Below are 20,726 nucleotides of genomic sequence, written 5' to 3' on the forward strand. Positions count from 1 at the left end.
GATGAGTGAAATCAAAGAATGATGGAACATCTGCCACATGAATTGGGATATAATGAGGAAATAAAGGTGTCATGAAAAAAATGTGGAGGTGAAGATGTGATGAGTAGAGCTTGGTGCATATTAAGCTGATTTTAGTATTATTTAATGTTGTTCCCTTCCTTGTAGCATATCTTGAAAGAGGAACACTTCAATGAAATAATATAATAACTTATTGACTATTTATAATTCATCAGTTATAAGTAAGATGTTTCACAAATGCATCCCTCTTAAACCAAAATAATGCTGGAATATAAGTGTTCACTCATCCTCATTTTAAGATGATAAAACTAAAATTCTGATAGGTTAAATTATCTCATCAAAGTGACATAACTAATAAGGAGGAAATGTGGAATTTGAATATATGTCTGTCTGATTATTAAACAGAAGAATAAAAATACATGGAAATAAGATGGTTTTGGAAGAGTAACAGAGGAACATTTGAATTTAGAAGGAGGATTTTATCTCTCTAAGATATTAATAGAAAAGAACATAAGAGAGAAGTGAGATTTTTAGACAAGTGCTCGGGCCTTGTGCACTGGGAAGACCCAGAGGGATCGGGTAGAGAGGGAGGTGGGAGGGGGGATCGGGATGGGGAATACATGTAAATCCATGGCTGATTCATATCAATGTATGACAAAAACCACTACAATATTGTAAAGTAATTACCCTCCAACTAATAAAAATAAATGGAAAAAAAAAAAAAGAGAGAGAAGTGAGAGACTGAGCAATTCTATACAGTATAGCTGGCATGTGACATAGTCGTCTGGTTGATGGCTACTAACTGGTTAAAGTTGTAATTGTAGGGCACACTTGATTTCAGAAACATTAAATCCTGAAATAGTAAACATTTTAGAATTGAAACTATATTGTATAAAACTATGTTTTATGAAACTGCATTATATGAATTTGTCTATCATTTTGACTGATCCTGTCTATCTCTAGCAGGAAGCTTCCTTCTATTCCTCGTTTCATAGACTTTTTTGCCCCTATTTTTGTTGTTTTTAAGTAGCAAGAGATGCTGGATTAAATTAAATAAATTTCTTACAGCTAAGCATGTGTTTTTTATTTTCATCTTCTACGTCTCTGGTTCTGCCACGCACTTACAGTCAAATCAGTCTTCAAGGCTTCCCCATTTTGTCAATACCTCCTCCTGGATTACCTCCTAAAACCCTCTATTTGTCCCTGTCTCCAGCGCTACCATCTTTCCCAATCTTGAATACATTCCTGCTGTTTCACAAATGATTCTCTGAACTGTAGCCCTTGTGACTATTTAAAAGTATAAACCTCTCTCCTGTTTAAAACTCTCCAATAGATTCTCGCTGTGCTTTAGATAAAGACCAAATTTTTTAAATGACTTGGACTAAAGTCTGTGTGAGCTGGGCTCTGCCCATATTTTCAGAGCCAGATATAGACAGCTGATATCTCAAAGAGTCATGCTGCTTTGAGGCTGTCTTTCCTATTTAGGATCATGAAGACGGGAATATTCATGGGCTTCAAAACCAATGCAATTACTGTCTTTTTACCCTGGATTTTTGACATGTTCTTTCCTCTTTACTTCTTAGGGGTGACACCAGTTTTGGTCTTTAAACTGTACATTCATGGACGTTTCAACTAGAAGTCAAGGGAAAGAGTTAGCACTGGAAATTGGAGACTTGAACCAGCATTTCTGACTTGTGATATTAAACTAGAAATCCTTATTGTTGTTTCAAAGGTCTGTTGCAGGTTTTTGTCTTTGGTGAGCATATATGAAGCAGAAGTCAAAGAAAAGTTGAGGTAATGGTTCCAGGGGAGTTAACTTTCTTCTCTCACCACACTTCTATTTTGGGAATTTATTTGAGTGTCAGATTCAAGGTACACAGAGTGTAGAAAATCATATTTCAGAAACAAGCCAGCATAAAGGTTTTTCTCAGCTAAGATCTAATTGTATTTCTATATACATCAGACATTAGAGCTCAGTTGTATAAATGAGGGTGTTGTATTAATACATTCATTTTACTGTATCTTATTATACAACTTACCTCTAACTTGAACTCAAAACACAAAAGCATCTCATTTATTACATGGAAATATTTACAGTTGTACAACCCAAGACATTTATACTTTTCCATGTTCAAACTATTTTCTGAGGCTTAAAAATCTTCATAACATAAACTATGTTAGGGGAACATAATTGAAAAACCAAAAGTAAGGCAGCAGAATAGGACTAGAACAGCTGGACTAAAATTTAAACATTTTTGAAGAGAAACACAACACTGAATTGAATTTGCCAGGAGTTAAGAAAAACACTGAAATAATTAATTAGACAACAGTCTCTCAAGAAAGCCACCACCTTCATGCTGTCCAGGTTGGGCAGGGCTTTTCCTTGCAATACCCCTTCCGGTAACATGCAATTTCCCAAGCTCCCTCCTTCTCTTCCGAAATATATGTTCTGTGCTCCCTTCATTCTAGACAACTGCCAACTAATCTTTTAAACTAAATACAAATATTTTAACTGGATCTGAAAGGTGACTGCTATTTCCCCCATTAGGGCTGAACTGTTACAACTCAAAGAAGTTACATTAATGGTGTTATTGTGCCAGAGGGTGACTGGGATTAAATAGCAACTCACTCCAGTACTATTGTCTGGAAAATCCCATGGACAGAGGAGCCTGGTAGGCTACAGTCCATGGGGTCGCAAAGAGTCGGACACAACTGAGCAACTTCACTTCACTTCAAGCAACTGCTTTAGACCAGCTATGGAAAGTCGCCTTTGTTCAAAACCTCTATTGTATACTTGGTATGTGCCTTTGGGTAAGTGCATGTGTTGGAGGCAGAGAGCAATGCTCCAGAGTATTAGCCAGCTAATACGTTGTCCTACCCAGGCCTAGAAGAATCTCCTACTTACTACTAATTTTGCATGATTTAGGGGGAACTATGGAAATTTCCCCTCCCACTGGCTCTAAACATACTGATGCCAACCCACCCTTCTTCCCTGACTTGTTTGTAACTAAACCTTGAATTCTAGAACTGAAGTTTTGTTAAATATGTCTTTTTTGCAATGAGAATTCAAATCCAAAATTTAAATTTGTAAACACCTGGGAAGATAGCACATTAGATTACCAACAACAGAGTAGAACTTCAGGAAAATTAGGTAATGGTAAAGAGGGTTGGAATATGCAAGGTTTGTCTCTGTTTTCATCGCTGGAGTATTTCTCCTCAGCCTAAGTTTTGAGGTCAATAGATCCTTGGAGTTATCATAGATCCTTAGAGAACAAAGAAAGGGTGTGCGTGGTATATGTCCATGTGTGTGTGTGCCTGCCTGTGTGTGTGTGTGGTATGTGTGCACAAGGAGGAAGAGGGTGAAAGGGACAGCCTGCACATATTTGCATTTTGCTATCTACCGAATGACTTTGCCTCTTAATACCAGAGAAACAAGAGCAATCTCTAGAAAGTCCATACAGAAGATCTTGTAACACTGTCTTAAGAAGCCTCAGCCAGAGGCCAGAGACAGAATAATAAACATGAGTTTAAGTGCAGTTAGCTTCATGCAGGATCATCAGTTTAGCAGGGACAAAACATGAAACAGACCTACGGTTCAAACACACCACTGAATACCTAGACTTTTTCCTGAAATGAGTTTCTTGGATATAAATAGCATAGTAATACAAATATGCATACTTTTTACTACCACCATTTTAACTGTTTCTGGACTCGACTTGGCAATAAATCTGAAAATGCAATGCACTTGGTTAAGGAGAATTACTTTTTTGAAGTTTAATGAGCATGATGGCTAATGGGGACCATCCTTTAAAATTCCACGTAGGAACAAAATAATATTGAAAAAGAATTTTTTTAATTAATGATACCACTATCTTTTTAAATTTCACACATAGATAAATTCTTTATCAGTTACTTGTACTAAAAAAAGACAGCCAACAGCTAATAATTTGATAACTATTCTTAACCAGGTTAAACTGGTCTTGTTTAACAAACACATCATTAGTTTAATCATGATAATGGATAGCTGCAATGGTCTTTTTAATATTTACTAAGAAATTTAGATAATTATTAGATGGTGTAAAGAGATAATTTTAAAAGTTTCAACTTTACCACACAGAAAAATATTGTTAGTATTTTGATGTATTTCGTTCTAGAATTTTTCTTGTACTTGAGTGTACAGTTGATATTCTGATTATAGCTGTTACTTTGTTTTTGATTTGCAATCATCCTAATTTTAACAAATAATTTTTTTGGTTTATGAGACAGTTGGAAAATTTAATCACTAAAAAATATTTGATTATATTTAGTAACAATTGTTCATTTTTAACATAATAACATTATTGAAATTATGTATCAGAAATAAAAAGTGAAAGGTAGCCACTGAATGGTGTGATTCCTTTAAAATAAACCAGAGTGAGATGGAATGATAAAGAGTAGGAGTTAATTGTAATTGAAGATGAATGTTGGGTACATGGAGGTTTATGACAGTATTCGTCAATGAAAAATTCAATATATTTAAGTAAGTTTTAGTCTATGATTTGTGATATTATATGTTTTATATACATATTTATTTATAAGCACCTTATTTAACTTCACTAACTATATAACTTAAGATCTCTATACTTATTAATTTTTAAGCCAGTTTAACTTGTTAAAAGCAGAAGTGGGTGTATAATGTCACACAAATCAGTGTGTTTGGTTAATTTTTTTCTAAGGCTTTTTTGGCTTTATCCTGAAATTAGTTTATTTGTTCTATTAATATTAATATATGTTACTGTTCTTTCTTCATTTGTATGTATACATTTTATTGATGCCTCTCTAATCCTGCTTAAGATTTTTACCTTCCATTTTAACTTCTACATCTTTTTTGTTTGTTTGCCCTTGCTTGATAATTCTTGAGCATCCATTGTTGTTCTGATTATTATTTAACATCCTCTGACATTTTGACTTTAGAGTATCTTTTTAGGAAGCATATAGCTGTTTTTTGTAAAAACGAACATGCCTGGTGGCTCATATGGTAAAGACTCCACCTGCAATGCAGGAGACCTGGGTTCAGTCCCTGGGTTGGGAAGATCCCCTGGAGAAGGAAAAGGCAACCTACCCCAGTATTCTTGCCTGGAGAATCCCATGGACAGAGGAGTGTGGTGGGCTCCAGCTGTAGGGCCAAAAAGAGTTAGATATGACTGAGTGACTATCACTTTCACAAAATTTATTTTGTCTAAAATTCCAATTGTAGTTCTCATCTTGAATTTTATTTATTTATTTTTCTCATTGGTAAACATGTGTGGATGCATGCACACTCATACATAAGTGTGTGCACACACACAACATAGGGACCATACAACATATGGACCATTTATATTTCCTCTCAAATTCAGCAGAAACTTGGTAGTTATATAAGATGCTTTTAGTTCTACCATTAGTAAAATTTAAGTACTATACAAACATTCTACCATTAATAAAATTTACATACTATACAAACACTTTACTCCTATTTTTAATATTTGAAAGCCAGAAATGAAAAAGTTAATTCTACCCTATATAAGATGAGAAACCCAACATATTGCCACTTTACTGTCTACACCTTCCCCATTACTATTATTTGTAGTTGCAATATAAGCTTTGCTTTCAAAATATTAAATTGTTTACACAAGATAGCTTCTCTTTTAGGTTGTCTGACTTATAATTCTCCTCTGTAGAATTCACAATAACAAACATATCTCGATAACATCTTTTATTGGTTTGAATGTTCATTTGTAATTTTACATTATGGAACATATGCGGTTTTTAAAACTTTTATTGGCGTATAGTTGCTTTACAATGTTGTGTTAGTCTCCGTTGTATAGCAAGGTGAATCAGTTATATGCTTTCATATATTCCCTCCTTTTTAGATTTCCTTCCCATTTAGGTCCCCACAGAGCAGTGAGAAGAGTTCCCTGTGCTATACAGTAGGTTCTTATTAGTTATTTCTTTTCTATATAGTAGTACATATAAAACATTACAGTATGTATATTGTAAAACATAAAACACAGAATTCCAATCTCACCTTATGTTGTTGATTTCTAAATCTATAGTACTAGAAGAATTTATTTTCTTCAAATTATCCTGAGAGAAACTATAAGGGAAAGGAACACTTCCCTTCTCCGTCTACAAGGCCAAACTACAGATACCAATGCCATTCAAAGATATTACAGCCAAGAAAGCTACAAGCCAATACACTCCGTGAACTTAACTGCAGAATTCTTAAGGAAATGTGGCAAATAGAATCCAGAAACTAGTTTTAATACTACTAAGTAGGGTTCATACTAGGGATAGTTTTATAAGCAGATGAACAATCAATGCAATTTAATATTTTAACAAACTAAAGAAGAAAAAATATTATCTTCTAAGTAAACACATAAAAACCTTTTGACAAAATTTAGCACTCATTCATGATACAAAATCTTAGGAAACAGAAATACAAGGAACTTCCTAAAATTGATAAAAGCCATCTAACATAAATCCACAGCATTGTACTTACTGGCTTCTTTCTATAATAAGGAACAGATAAAGGAAGTTGACTCTTATCCTTTTCATCCAATACTGTACTGGAAGTCCTAGATGGATTGGGAAAGCAGAAGGAAAATTATTTTTGTTCGAAACAGTACAATCCTAATTTCTACAATGCAATTTGCAGAAATGTGAATAGGCCTAGAAACTGTCATACAGAATGAAGTAAGTCAGAAAGAGAAAGACAAATATTGTATTGCTTTTGTTATATGCAGAATTGCTTATATACAGAGTCTAGAAAACTGGTGGAGATGAACTCATTTGCAAAGCAGAAACAGAGATTCAAATGTACAGAACAAACCTATGGGTGGCAAGAGGGAAAGGGGTGAGGGGACACACTCTTAAAGGGAATAGACCCAGCTCATACCTGAACCACATGGCTGCTGGTTCGATCACTTGAGGTCCATCCTGCCCCGGTAGGGTAGTGATGGCCACTGAGGAGAGGACAAGTTCAAGCTAAAACCTCACTTCAGCCCTAACCCATGCTTCTCCAGGCCAACCTCCTACCAAGGTGATAGATGGCAGAAGAGTCTGAGGAAAAATATGGCTCGTGTCCATGTCAAATCCAGCTCTGCCACCAAAGCCACTGGGCACATCTCCATGGAGGTGGAGATGTGCCCAGTGTAAGGATGCTCCCACATAAGGACAAATCTTCAAGACTACCATAGGAAATTGTATCATCTAATTTCAAAAAGAACAGAAAGTTAAGCAAAATGAGAAGACAAGAATTTGTCTCAACTGAAAGAACAAGAAAACCTCTGGAAAAAACAACTAACAAAACAAAAGTAAACTACCAGAGGAAGAATTCAAAATGTAATAAAAATGCTAAGTGAATTAAAGGAAACAATAAATAAATACAGGGAGAATTTTAACAAGGAACTAGAAAATATATACATATATATATAAAAGATAAGGTCAGAACTGAAGAATACAAAAACTGAAATGAAAAACACTATAAAAGACTTAATAGCAGACTAGGTGGTACTCAATAAAGGACAGAAATGAAATGAACCTAACATAAGCAGAAGACATTAAGAAGAGGTGGCAAGACTACACAGAAGAACTGTACAGAAAAGATCTTCACGACCCAGATAATCACAGTGGTGTGATCACTCACCAAGAGCCAGACATCCTGGAAAGTGAAGTCAAGTGGGCCTTAGGAAGCATCACTACGAACAAAGCTAGTGGAGGTGATGAAATACCGGTTGAGCTATTTCAAATCCTAAAAGATGATGATGTGAAAGTACTGCACTCAATATGCCAGCAAATTTGGAAAACTCAGCAGTGGCCACAGGATTGGAAAAGGTCAGTTTTCATTCCAATCCCTAAGAAAGGCAATGCCAAAGAATGCTTGAACTACTGCACAATTGCACTCATCTCACATGCTAATAAAGTAATGCTCAAAATTCTCCAAGTCAAACTTCAACAATTCATAAACCATGAACTACCACATGTTCAAGCTGGTTTTAGAAAGGCAGAGGAGCCAGAGATCAAATTGCCAACATCTGCTGGATCATCAAAAAAGCAAGAGAGTTCCAGAAAAACATCTATTTCTGCTTTATTGACTATGCCAAAGCCTTTGACTATGTGGATCAACAAAAACTGTGGAAAATCCTTCAAGAGATGTGGATATCAGGCCATCTGACCTGCCTCTTGAGAAATCTGTGTGGAGGTCAGGAAGCAACAATTAGAACTAGACATGGAACAACAGACTGGTTCCAAATAGGAAAAGGAGTATGTCAAGGCTGTATATTGTCACCCTGCTTATTTAACTTATATGCAGAGTACATCATGAGAAATGCTGGGCTGGTTAAAGCACAAGCTGGAATCAAGATTGCTGGGAGAAATATCAATAACCTTAGATATGCAGAGGACACCAGTCTTATGGCAGAGAGAGAAGGAGAACTAAAGAGCCTCTTGATGAAAGTGAAAGAGGAGAGTGAAAAAGTTGGCTTAAAACTCAACATTCTGAAAACTAAGATCATGGCATCTGGTCCCATCACTACATGGCAAATAGATGGAGAAACAGTGGAAACAGTGACAGACTTTATTTTGGGGGGCTCCAAAATCACTGCAGATGGTGATTGCAGCAATGAAATTAAAAGACACTTACTCCTTGGAAGGAAAGTTATGACCAACCTAGACAGAAATTAAAAAGCAGAGACATTACTTTGCAAACAAAGGTCCATTTAGTCAAAGCTATGGTTTTTCCAGTAGACATGTGTGGATGTGAGAGTTGGACTATAAAGAAAGCTGAGTGCCGAAGAATTGATGCTTTTGAACTGTGGTGTTGGAGAAGACTTTTGAGTCCCTTGGATTGCAAAGAGATCCAACCATTCCATCCTAAAGGAGATCAGTCCTGAGTGGTCATTGGAAGGAGTGATGTTGAAGCTGAAACTCCAATACTTTGGCCACCGGATGGGAAGAACTGACTCATTGGAAAAGACCCTGATGCTGGGAAAGATTGAAGGTGGGAGAAGGGGACAACAGAGGATGAGGTGGTTGGATGGCATTACTGACTCAATGGACATAAGTTTTGGTAAACTCTGGGAGTTGGTGATGGACAGGGAGGCCTGGCATGCTGCAGTCTGTGGGGTTGCAAAGAGCTGGATATGACTGAGCGTCTGAACTGAAGTGAACTGAGGTGATACAGAATTTATAAGTGATCTGGAAGATAAAATATGAAAGTTGCCCAATTGAATCTGGAAAAAAGAAAAGAATTTTATAAAATGAGAACAGTTTCGGGGATCTGTGGGAAATTAAGCCTATCAACATTCACATTACAGGAGTTTCAGGAGAAGAATAGAGAGAAAAGAGGGTTGAAACTGTATTTGATAAAATTATGGCCGAAAACTTCCCAAACCTGAAGAAGGAAACATATTTCTAAATATAGGAAGGACAGAGGGTCCCAAATAAGGTGAAACAAAACATACCCTCACCAAAATGATAAAGTTCAGAGGAAATTCTAAAGGCAGCAAGAGTAGAACAAAGAGTCTTATCCAAGGAAACGACTGCAAGGATAATAGCTGATTTTTCTGCACAAACTTTGTGGGCCAGAAGGGAGTGGCATGATATATTCGAAGTGCTGAAAGGGAAAAAGATGCAACCTAGGGTACTCTACTGGGACAGAATTAATAGGAGAGTGAAAATGGGAATAAGACACAAGATGGTTGCTTCACTTTCAGATATGGACATCTGTTTGCTTTGGGTTTTTGAAGGCAGCAGTTAGCTATTATGATAATGTTTTGTTCAGTTGACATTACCACTGAGTTCCCTTCCTAGGAGAGAATGCTGTGAGCATCAGTGGTGATGTCTCAGACCCCTCCTCCAGGCTCCCAGTTTCCTGAGTTGTGGTCTTAAAACTCTTCTTTGATCCCCTGTTCCCAATTCTCTCCTTCACCTCCCTCCCTGCTCAGGTCTTTCATTTACAGACCATTTACTGTTGCATCTGGCAATGTTTTTTACCCTGAGAAAAATCTAAGTGCTTTTCTTTTTATGAATAATTTTCATACATTAACTGCTTCTTCTCTGATGATGAAGTTTCTAGAAATGTCAAACATATTGACTACTGTGAGCTCTTCATCTTCCTTCCGTCTCATGGAAATGAGATTTCCAGCAAACTGCAGGCTCCCCTGCATGTTCTCTGCTCTCACAAAACTTTTCTTAAGTAGATGAGTGATGATTCAGCAATTCTCATGGACAGTAAGACTCCAATATTTTTAAAAATCCACATTTATCCATAAGACTTTTTCACCTTTCTCACAAATGTGATATAGAAAGACACTTTTGAGACTATCATTCTTTATTTCTCCAAGTGTAATTATGAGTCATATAAATAAAGTTTATTTGTATGTTTCTGAATGGTAACTAAGGTTAAATACACACACATATCCAATATAAATAGCTTCGTAAAATTAATTACAAGTACAATCACAATCCTTTTATTTTTTAGTTTCTTTGGTCCTTAAATGCCACATTAGCAGAAAGTCCAGCATTGTACCCACTTTTTAACTGTTTAGAAACTCTAGAAACTATTACAAAAGGCTCACTTGATTTTACTCACAAGAGAACACTATACTGATAAAACCACCATTTCATTGTTCCTGACTGCCATATGCTGTTTAATTCTCTTAGGCATCCTGACAGATAGTACTTGTCCATTGCTGTGAGGGATGATTCGATTTTCTTGTAAATTGGTAAAAAGTGCTCCACAATGAGCTTCCAAGATGCAGCTTTAAGCACTCATTTCTTTTGGCTCAACTTTCTAGCAGCTATCACTCATGGTAGCTTTTGAACTGTGGTGTTGGAGAAGACTCTTGAGAGCTCCTTGGACTGCAAGAAAATCAAACCAGTCAATCCTAAAGGAAATCAGTTCTGAATATTTAGAAGCTGAAACTCCACTATTTTGGCCAAAGAACTGACTCATCGGAAAAGATTCTGATGTTTGGAAAGATTGAGAGCAGGAGGAGAAGGGGATGACAGAGTGTGAGATGGTTAGATGGCATCACTAACTCAATGGACATGAATTTGAGTAATCTCCCAGAGTTGGTGATGGACAGGGAAGCCTGGCATGCTGCAGTCTATGGGGTTACAAAGAGTCAGACACGACTGAGCAACTGAACTGAACTGAACCACTGATGGGGAGTACAGTCCTCATATTGCTTTTCTTTCTGGCAACCACATGCATTCCACTGGGGCATTCCTCATACCCAGAACTATGAGAACTCCCCTTCAAAGGGATACTGCCTTCAGTAACACCCAAGTGATTTCCTGTCCCAGTCTGTACCTTGATGTCATTGCCAATTTTTCTCTTTGAGAAAGAAAACCGTCAGTGATTGTATAATGTAATCTAGGATAAGATAAGGAATCATTCTGGGAAGTTATTAGGCTAATTTTGAGCACTGCAATCCGTCACCAAATGTCCAGATTTTAATAACAATTTTTAAAATATGAGAATAAGATGTTATATTTTGCTGCCATGGCTCCACTTGAAAACCTCAATTTAATGGGTAGCACTGGAGGAGCATTGCTGGGGAGACAAAAGGTGTTCTGGTCACTAGTACTAATAGAATTAGTAAATCAGAATGGACATGTGTAGGCAGTCTTGAGCTCATGTACCAACCTAGAAGAGAAGATACTATTTAGCAAGATGAGAAAGTATTGGGCAACATGCTTATGGGAATTTCAGTAGAGTCTCCAGGAAAACACCAATAGCAATATGTGCCCTACACTGAGGAGGGCTTAGTAACCCACTCCAGTATTCTTGCCTGGAAAGTCAGTCCCATAAACAAAGGAGCCTGGTGGGCTACAGTTTGTGGGATTGCAAAAGAGTTGGACATGATTGAAGAGACTGAGCATATACACCCAATGTCACATTTAATTCTTCTTTTAAAGCTTGTTGGTGGAGTTTTATTTTCCTTTTTCAATTGAAGTATAGTTGATTTACAACACTGTGTTAATTTTAAGTGTATAGCAAAGTGATTCAATTATACATATATATTTTTCAGATTATTTCCCATTATAGTTTATTCAAGGATATTGATACTGCACTAAACAGTAAATCCTTGTTGCTTATCCATTTTATACAAACCATTTTAAGTTCTTTTAATTTTCTCCTTTCTTCTAAGAAGCAGTAAATAAAAGGCATTTGACAATTGTTTTGTTTTAAAGTTACAGTGACCTTGTTCGACATCAAGTTTGACAGTATGGGCTTGTATATCAGGTTCTACAAGTTCAGTTTTGTTCCTTTCAAATGTGAATAATTCAAAGAAACTTCTCAAAGGAAAGCTCAAAGTGAGGCCAACTTCCCAACGTACCAAGAAATATTATTCAGAGAAAACAAACTGTAACATTTGGTATAACTTACTTTGCCCAACTTCTTGAACCATATTCGTTTTATTAGTATTAAAAATCTTAGTTGTGTCATTTCTGCAGCTGATAGTGGTTTGGTCCAAACCAGAGTCTGTGGCAGCTGCAAAAATAAGGAAGCATCTTGTCTGTTGCCACGAGAGGATTAGAGTGTAACTCATAGCAAGTCTGCTCTATGCAGACTCCCACAGGTTTATCATGTAAGAATCAAAGTCACATGTCTCTACATGAGCCATGTTAGCTGAAAAACTTCCAGCCTAACAAGCTGAGAAATGTAACCACAAAAACCATGAGGCCTTCTACATTTAAAGGACAAATGAGTGAGGTATTCTTTTCTTAAAGGCCTTTTCTGCTACAGAAGCCTGTCCCATTCCTGCAGCTCTTAACTGACTCCTCAACCCTCATCAAAGATTCCCAAGGAGACAATGGTTGGGGAGATACTTCTAACAATACAGACCTCTCCTTCAAGACCAGTGCATTCTGCTCTTCTTCAGCTTCTACTGCCAATTCAAAGCCCCAGACTAGTGTTTTCTTAAATGGTTTTGAACCCATAATCAAAGCAAGAAATTCATGTTCATCCAGATCCTGTATATACATATGTAAAACTAAAGCAAAAGCTTCATGAAAAATATTTATCCTTACTGCATATAATAGGCTCTGATAATCTCTATTTTATTCTGTTTAATTTTGGCACAGTTGCTGCAGACCACCAAGTTGACTTTGTTACACACATGTCATGACCCTCAGTTTATAAAGCACTGCCAAAGTTCAGTACTTCTCACAACCAGCTGTTCAGAAAAATCACCCAGAGAGTCTTCAAAAATAGTACATCAGGGCTAGGGAAGGGCAAATGGAGAGTGATGACACTAAAGGAAGGCAGACCATTTCTGCTAATTATTTGCTGTGTGACCTTGGATAAGTTACTTAACCTCTCTGAGTTTCAGTGTCCTCACCTGTCAAATGATAATAATAGGGCCTTTCATACAGAGCTATTGTGTCATGAAATGACATAATACAGCAAGCCACTGCATGCTCAGTCATGTCTGACTCTGCGACCCCATGGACTGTAGTCCTCGCCAGACTCCTCTGTCCATGAAATTTTCCAGGCAAGAGTACTGGAGTGGGTTGTCATTTCCTATTTCAGGGGCTCTTCCCAACTCAGGGATCGAATCCAGGTCTCCTGTGTCTCCTGCATTGGCAGGTGGATTCTTTACCATCTGCGCCACTTGGGAAGCCCATAATACAGCAAAACACATTTAAGTATGAAATGTGGTAAGCATGGTAAGAAGGTATTAATATTATTCTTAACAATCTTGCAACTACACTATTTCTCTGGTTGGGTTGCATTACTTATATCTAACGGGAATTTTTCACAATATGTTGTCATCTACCTGAAATACTGTGCCATTACTTGCATCCGAAGTGGGTTAGAACTCAGTCACCTCATTAATACCTTGCCTGGCTACTACATTGGAGATGCCTAAATAAGTAGTAATGAGATGACCGAATCCTAACCTGCCTTTGACCCCCACAAAGGTATTAATGAGGTGACCAGGTTTTAACCTGCTCTTGACTTCATGTATATGGTTTTCAAAGCAGGTGAGAACCTGTTTTTAAAAGGTTATTAAAACATCAAATCATGAACCTCATTTGGTTTTTTAAAGACATGAATGAGAGATATAAAGGGAAGAAATATACAGAGCTAATTAGAATGCCTCAAATCTTAATCTTTTATGTGGTCTTACACCAATTTTCCTGAAGAACTACAGTAGATTGCAATTCACATTATTTAAGTAAATATTTGGTTTTTTCCAGAAAATTATTTTCAATTTAACACAAAGGTCCTAAATGGAATCAAGTAGTGAGTATTTATTGAAAAGCTAACACTGACCACACTAAATGAAGTACTATGAGGATACTAGGAAAATGTGAAAGGTAATCTCTTCCCTTAAAGTGCTCACAATGTGGTTGAGAAAAACTGTTTTTAGAGATAGTACAGTTGACCCTTGAACAACATGAATCTGAACTGTGATGATCCACTATAGGCAATTTTTTTCAATAGTAAATGCTACAATACTACAAAATCTGTGGTCGGTTGAAACTGTAAATGTGGAACCTCAGATACGAAGAGTAAAGTTATATATCGATTTTAGGATCTGTGCTTAATCCCAGTGTTGTCCAGGGAACAATGATCTATTAGCAGAAATTTGAGGCAAGTAAGACCAATCATTAGGAGATGATTGCCACTGAAAAGATAGTTTGTTTCAGAGGGGGCAGGCAAGGTCATGGGGGGCCACACAGGAAGAATCAGTGAGGAGGTGGGGAGAGAGGAAACTGGGTGAAAGACTTCATTGTGGTTCCTACAGGAAGGAACAGGTAGGCTTAAATTAGCTAGTTTGAACCATCTTAGAATAATTAAGACACAGGAGCCATCACTAGTTGTCTGGCACTTGGCCCAGGATTAATTAGAGCAGGTGAGTGGTGACCCAAGTGTGAAGGAAGTGATTGGGCTGTGAACCCTAGATCGGTTGGTTTGTGTGTGAAAAGTACTCTTGTGAGTGAGTTCTTTACCATCAGTAGGAGTTGGCTAAACCTGGGAGAGGCACTCGCTCCAGGCTCAGCAAGGCCCCACATGTCAAAGCATCAGAATGTCAGAGCATCAGAATATAGAAAATTAAAGACATGCTTAATGCAGAAATAACTCAAAACTTGGTAAATGTTAACAGCATAGTGTACCATTAATAAGTGTGTAGTATACCAAAAGAATTGAAGAATTGAGAGAAAATGATTCTCAGCCTTGGCGATATTTTGGAATCTCCAGGAAATTACAAAAGTACTGCTCTTGAGACCCATCCTGGATTGTGACTTTAATCTGTCTATGGTGCACCTGGGCATCAGGAATTTTAAGGTGCAACCTAGGTTAAAAAGCAATGATTTAGAGTGGAAGTGAAGAGGACAGGTGGGGACAAGTATATTTGGACCTTTAATATCCCCAAACTGGTCAGTTTATGCCTCACATTCTGCAGTAGAGAGAAAGGAAAAAAGGAGAATAAAATAATAATATTGTAGAGAATAATGGATCTAATAATAATCTAACATGTATTTAGTAACTGCTACGTGTCATGTTCATTTTAGGTACTTTGACACATTATCTAATTTTCTCCCTAGAACCATAAAAGAGTAGTATTAAATTTCTTAACTTTATTGGAACTGAAATTCTGAAATGGTAAATGATATGCCTTCAAGCCTCAGCTAATGTGTTGATAAAATAAGTGTATCTTCTCTTCCAAATTATAATCTCGTTATTTTTTAAAGAGGAAGTTATTTTCTCTCCAAGTATACAATATTTTCCCTATCTAATAACCCAAACATAAAATGTTTTCTTTATATCCAACTTTAAATACATCTTGCTTTGACTAAATACAAATTTATTTTATTTCAAAGAAATCTTGAACGCTGATATAGTTTATATGTATAATCTTTTTTTGTCTAGCATTTTAATTTCTGTTAGGCTTCTGTATCATCCCCATCTCATCTGGTTATGGCTAGACTGAGAATGAAGGTAGCGAAGTGCATAAGACTGGGGGTTATCCAACCTTGGCCCTCCAAAATTTCATCTATACTGATTGATCTAAAAGGGATGGTCACATGATCTAAGCTGAACCAATCAGAGTACTTCCACTGAGACTGCAACTGGAGAAGCTAAAGAGAGTGTGTGTTTATTTCTTGTGGATTGTAGGCTGTAAGCAAAGAGACCTGAACTTCCTTGAGATCTTGACTAAGGTATGAGAGAATGAGATCAGAATGAAAAGAGATGAAAAACAAGTAGATGTTTAGATAGATCCAAGAGATAGATAAGCTTCTATTATTATTTGAGCTTCTGGATTTAATCAGGCTTAAATGCAAACATCTCCACCCATGGACTTAATATTTGTATGAACCAAAAGATTTCCCTTTTACTTAAGACTTTTTGAATTTCTGTCAATTGCAACTGTCAATTACACAATCAGATGTCTCAAAAAAAAAAAAAAAAACCCACAAATTAATTAGGACAAAGACCTATCCAATTTAATGAATGTATACTCTAGAAAAGTTTAAACTAGGATATGTTTATCTTCTTATGTGGACAACTATTGCCTTGAAGTGTGCAGGTTCTTCAGATAAAATGTAAAATAAGACTATACTACACATTCAAAATTAATGATATATTACTCTGGAATGGTGCTTTACAGACAAAGTCTAAGGTTCCCAATGACAAATTAGTCAATCAGTCAAAATCAATTACTAATCATCTGCTGTGTGTCAAAAAATGTGAAGTGTACTAGGAAGTTCCAAATGTGTACAGAGATGCTCCCAAGATACAGAGAACATGTTACTTACTACTTTCAAGAAGCTCACTAGTTGTGGGGAAAATATGGACCCAAATTAACCATTGCTCTAAGGTAAGGAATACATGGTAAGTTGCCAAATGAACAGTATGAAAATACTTTAAGGATTGTTTTGTTGCTCAGTCACCAAGTCGTGGCTGACTGTAACCCCATGGACAGCAGCATGCCAGACCTTCCTGTCCCTCACCAGTTCGTGTCCATTGCATTGGTGATGCAGTCCAACTATCTCATCCTCTCTCACTCTGTTCTCCTTCTACCCTCAATCTTTCCCATCATCAGAGTCTTTTCCAATGAGTTGGCTCTTCGCATCAGGTAGCCAAAGTATTGGAGCTTCAGCATCAGTCCTTCCAGTGAGTATTCAGGGTTACATATGTTCAAAGGAATGAGCAATCATTGTTAGATGGAACTGATTAGGAACACTTTTCTTGGTTTTATTAGAGGATGTGTAACCTGACCTGTGCCTTGAAGAATGGAAAGATTTAACAGAGGGATTACTTTTGCCTACAAAGAGAAAATCCCACATAACATACTTGTCTAGTACTAGACCAAAGGAAGTAGAATTCAATGCAGCAGAAAACCATCTGTTTATCTCTACTCCCTAAGTATTATTACTTGTTTATTATTTGAAATGAAAAAAAATAGATGTAGTAAAAACATAAGTCACATACTGAGCTTCCTTGGTGGCTCAGATGGTAAAGAATCCGCCTGCAGTTCAGGAGACCTGGGTTTGATCCCCGGGTCATGAAGATCCCCTGGAGAAGGGAATGACTACCCACTCCAGTATTCTTCCCTGGAGAATCCCATGGACAGAGGAGCCTGGTGGGCTACAGTCCATGGGGTTACAAAGAGTCAGACACAACTGACTAACACATACTAAAGTGAAAGTGAAAGTTGCTCAGTCGTGTCTGACTCTTTGCAACCCATGGAATTCTCCAGGCCAGAATACTGCAGTGGGTAACCTTTCCCTTCTCCAGGGGATCTTCCCAACCCAGGATCGAACCCAGGTCTCCCGCATTGCGGGCAGATTCTTTACCAGTTGAGCCACAAGGGAAGCCCAAGAATACTGGAGTAGGTAGCCTATCCCTTCTCCAGCAGATCTTCCTGACCCAGGAATCAAACCAGAGTCTCCTGCATTGCAGGCGGCTTCTTTACCAACTGAACTATCAGGGACACACACTGAGGCACATACTAATCCAGACGGTCATGATTCTTGCCCCAAAGGGATTTTATTCTATTTAAAATGTTCATAAACTTAACAAATCATTGTTTTGATTAATACCTATAGGACAGAGCACCCACCTCTGATTAAGAAAAGTGAGAATAATATTCTTAGGCAAAGTATCATCTGAACTAAACTTTAGCAAAGGCCGAGTAGAAGTTAGCAAATATTCTGAAATGAGAAAAAGCATACATGGTGAATCAAAAGGTCAAAGTGATTATAGTGAGGTATGTGAAAGAGCAAAAAGGGCAACAAATGAGTTTAAACTCTGTAGAGGGGAAAAAAAAAAAGGCTATCGAGCAGCTATTCTCCAAGAGTGTAAGCCTGTGGTGCTCTCTGAGGCATTTTCAGAGTCTATGAAATCACCTAATTTTTGCAAAAATGCTGGTAAATTATCCCCCTTTAGAAGCTCATTTTCTCGAGTATACACTGGGGCTTTCCACCATACATTTGGAAGATCTACATAAAAGAATTAACCAATATATTCCAAGCAATAAATTATGATATAACAAAACAGATGCATAAAAAATACATTCAAGGTATAGACAGACTACCGTAACAGATTACAAGAAAGCTCATGAACATGGTTTCAGATTCTCTATGACAGTTAATCTTTAAGAAACCAGCACTTTTTGAAGTTTGAGGTAGTATAAAAGAAGGATATTCACAATGATCTAAAAAAGCCACTAAAATACTGCTCCCTTTTCCATCTGTCTGATACTAGATTTCCTGCATATTCTGCAGTGAAAATCACAGATCACAATAGATTTAATAAAGACTCGGATAAGATAATTCCAGTTTATTAAGCCAGAACTTTAGAACATGTTAAAACATGTCAAACAATTGTACTCTCATAACTACAGCTGGCCTTTGAAAAACGTGGAGGTTAATCCTTCATATAATTTATAGTCACTCCGTATCTATAATTCATCTGCATTCATGCATTCAACCAACCAACCATAGACTGTGTAGTACTATAGTATTTACTGTTAAAAAATATTGGTACACAAACAGACCTGTGCAGTTCAAATCCTCATTGTTAGGGGTCAGCTGTAATTTTGGGGGCAATGTAGTTATTCTGCATAAGAAAATATTTACTACTGATAAATTAAAAAATGTTTTATTTTTGGCTATAGAGTGATATAACCACATAAGCTGTTTAGGGTTCTTAATAATTTTTAAGAGTGTAAAAGGGATCTGAGACCAAAAGTTTGAGAATGGTGATCACAGAATCTGTCATGAGGATTCTGTTTATATCTCTTTGAGAACTCTTTTCTTGATCCTGTGTGTTTGATGAATGTTCAGTAAGCTTTCTCAATAAATATTGAGTCACTTCACTTTCATTCAGTCACTGTTTTGAACTGCCCATTGTTGTAAGCCTGAATGAATAAATGGATCTTGCTCTCACATCACTACTGCCTCTTTTGTCCTGAATCCTCATTTCCCATTGATGTGTCAGAAGTAATGGCTGCTATTACAACCATTGAAGAGAAGCGTGTAAGGATCGATGAGCAACAAGATCAAATTCACAAATGTGTCTACCTCTCTGCAAAGCACTCTGTCTTGATTAAAAAAAAAATAACTTGAAATTGACTAGGGAGGCAGTGTTGTTTCCCTGTAGATTCCAGTACATTATAAAAGGCAAGACTTAAAAACACACAAACATTAGAATATTTGAAGGCAGCAAAAGTTATGACTTGTTCTCCAACTCTGAACCAAATACTTGTGGAAAAGATTTTAATGACTAATCCCTTATCTTTAGAAGAAGAAAAAAATCTGATTTCTTTCTTTGCTTTGAAGTTTCTGAATATTTCTGGCTGTTTGCCCCACATTTTGATCTTTGGATAAAGATGCTGTCCCCAGGCTCCTTGCCTTCTGAGGTCCACTAGGAAAACCTCTCTGAAAAATTTTACACATATTATGTTTAATACTTGATGGCCAAAAGATTTCAGGAAAAATCTAAACATACACTCAGATGCAAAACTCTATGATGCTCTGCAGGAACATGGTCTGGACACAGAATAGAGTGGTGCTGGGGGCAAGAAGTGACAGCTTCAGCCAGAACTCAGAGCAGGCTCTGCCTCTCACCTCTCCTCTGTCCTGAGGCATCGCTCTTCTTCCAGGTTCCAGCCTCCCTTCGGTGGGCTGGTTCACAGCAGACATTAGGTTGCTCCTTGGAAAGGGAGCAGGACTTTCCTTGGAACTGAGCTAAGACCATTCCACTGTTTTCAGCTTTAAATTTTGGCAATTTCAATTTCATGTTATCAGCCAGGGAACACATTTTCAAATCAAAATCTAGCATCTGCCTAATTTTAATTTGAAAGAAGTCTTTCTCATTTTGGGCAGGGGGGAAGTTAACATTGTTTTTAAATGTTTGCATGTTTCAAATTGAATTAAAACCAAACTCAGTAGAAAAAGATTTTTGTGTTTATTTGTTCCTATTTGAATTTGCTAGTCAAAGTCCCTTTAAAATGATGTATAGAAACCTTCCAAAAATTATCTTTTTCTGCTTGCTTTTATTTATAAAAATATGTTTGTATCAATGTTATGTATTATTTTTACATATTTCAACCCTTTTAAAATTGTGTTAAGGATTAAGTCAACCCTTTAACAACTGAAAAAAAATTATGTCCAATTATATACGAAATACATGAGTGCCCTCTCTTGTCCATTTCTAAGTAAAG

At 36.9% G+C, this 20,726-nt stretch overlaps 1 long non-coding RNA gene across 1 annotated transcript in view; it reads right to left on the reverse strand.

The window, feature by feature from the left end:
* The window catches only part of LOC122427544, a 29,426-nt gene extending 11,687 nt beyond the window's left edge, over positions 1-17,739 (reverse strand). The window contains exons 1-2 of the long non-coding RNA XR_006265435.1: positions 17,698-17,739; positions 13,999-14,001 (exon numbers count right to left, since the gene is read on the reverse strand). This is a non-coding gene — a long non-coding RNA (uncharacterized LOC122427544). The remainder of the gene's footprint in view (positions 1-13,998; positions 14,002-17,697) is intronic.
* Positions 17,740-20,726: the final 2,987 nt, after the last annotated feature.

Source organism: Cervus canadensis, chromosome 25, assembly GCF_019320065.1.
Source record: "Cervus canadensis isolate Bull #8, Minnesota chromosome 25, ASM1932006v1, whole genome shotgun sequence".
Lineage (NCBI taxonomy): Eukaryota > Metazoa > Chordata > Mammalia > Artiodactyla > Cervidae > Cervus > Cervus canadensis.